Genomic DNA, 2,175 nt, shown 5'->3' on the forward strand with positions numbered 1-2,175 from the left:
CCCCCCCCAAACTATTTACGAGGAATAAGAATTTAAGCCCTCTATCATCTTCGGAAGGATTAAGTGATAATTCGCCGCAAACAGTGTAAACAAAACAATATGAGGGTAGAGGGCTTCGTGAGAGCAACGAAAGGGCGCATGAGCACCAATTCTCAAAGTTATTAGGCGCTAAACGTTGTGGTTTTAAGCATGACAAGCATGACTACAATATTATCATCTTCGAATAAGACACTTCGTATAATCTCGATCAAACTTCGCCCGCCCTCGGCGGGCTCGTTTGATCCTACAATTATGTTTGGGGTACGTGACTACCAATCCAAATTCTAATATTTGTAGCTCTTTCAGTTGCGCGCCTTTACAAAACATCCCCTATAGTATTCAGATTGCGCATGCACACAGTACCAGCAAAATACATAAATACTTCTGACCAAAAATTCACAACCGAGAAAACTATGCTCCTTTACGTTGGCTAAGGTTAAGATCTGTTTCAGGTTATATTACGTTAGATCAACTCCTTGATTGCTTATGACGGAAATATTCGTAAACAAAATGACTAAGAAAACTTATTCATTGGGTGTGAAGTGTCGTCTTTTAAGTGACCAATATTAATGACTATCTCTTTTCTAGAAAATGTCATTATTTTTTCAATCTCGTTAGAGATTGCTAGGCTAGGACTCAGTTTGGAGTCACTCAGCAGCCTAGGAGTAGACTAAACGAATTTTTAAGGATCGTGAAAAAATTCTGCCACAGCCCGGATTTGAACTGGGCTTTAATATTGGTCACTTAAAAAACAACACTTCACACCCAATGATTAAATTAATGTGGCCAAAAATTGCATAGATCTTAAAATAAGAAAACTTATTACGGAAATATCCAAACATTAAGAAAAAAGTACTTCCACTGCAGTAATTGACACGATTTAGTATATTTTAATCCCACAAAAAACACTTACGAGTAATAAACTACGCCAAGTAGAGGAGTGCCGTGAATTCCTCTAATAAAAAGTACTGAAATCATATTATTGAGGCCAAGTACGTAAGTCACTACACGTTTGCCTATTATATGATCTAGCACTGGCCTATCATTTAAATTGTATTTTCAAAATTTCCTATAATGTTTTCGCTATTCTTTCACATTACTACTGCTACCCGTAGTTGATTATGATTTAATGGTCATTTAATAATTAATAAAACTTTAGGTGATTCCTTGTCGAGTACTACTTGGTGGGTCCGTGCATTTCTTCATATAAATTTGCGTTCATTACGCCAGTCATCAAACTCAAAACCAATGTCAACTTTCTATATAGAGCATATTAATAATAACTTGTCAAAAATAATCACGGTAGAAGCTTAATAACAAACATATAGTTTTAGGACACTATTAGTATGTTCAAAGTAAGTATTTTAGAATTCCCTACTTTGGAATTCCTGGCACGGACCCGCCAAGTAGTACCTCGATAAGGAATCACCTAAAGATTGATTAATTATTAAATGACCATTAAATCATAATCAACTACGGGTAGCAGTAGTAATGTGAAAGAATAGCGAAAACATTATAGGAAATTTTGAAAATACAATTTAAATGATAGGCCAGTGCTAGATCATATAATAGGCAAACGTGTAGTGACTTACGTACTTGGCCTCAATAATATGATTTCAGTACTTTTTATTAGAGGAATTCACGGCACTCCTCTACTTGGCGTAGTTTATTACTCGTAAGTGTTTTTTGTGGGATTAAAATATACTAAATCGTGTCAATTACTGCAGTGGAAGTACTTTTTTCTTAATGTTTGGATATTTCCGTAATAAGTTTTCTTATTTTAAGATCTATGCAATTTTTGGCCACATTAATTTAATCATTGGGTGTGAAGTGTTGTTTTTCTTCCATAGTTAGTATTGTTAAATGCGTTTATTTAGTGTCTTAGGTTTGTTGTATTTAGAGTTAAGACCCCCTCCCTGCACCCTTCCCTCCCTGTCAACCTTCCTCGTAGGGCACTGGCTCGTGGACCAACAACAAACACCCGCATCGAGGACACCGTCGTGGACCTGCCACGAGGACAGCATCCCTGGATGGACCACGAGGGCGGCTACGTCGCCGAGGCAGCGGAAGGCAGGGATGGCATGGGCAGGAGGAACAGCAGACCGAGTCGCCCGTGGGATGGATGCCCCGCCACCA

Source organism: Cephus cinctus, unplaced genomic scaffold, assembly GCF_000341935.2.
Source record: "Cephus cinctus unplaced genomic scaffold, Ccin1 Ccin1_scaffold1029, whole genome shotgun sequence".
In the NCBI taxonomy this organism is placed as follows: domain Eukaryota; kingdom Metazoa; phylum Arthropoda; class Insecta; order Hymenoptera; family Cephidae; genus Cephus; species Cephus cinctus.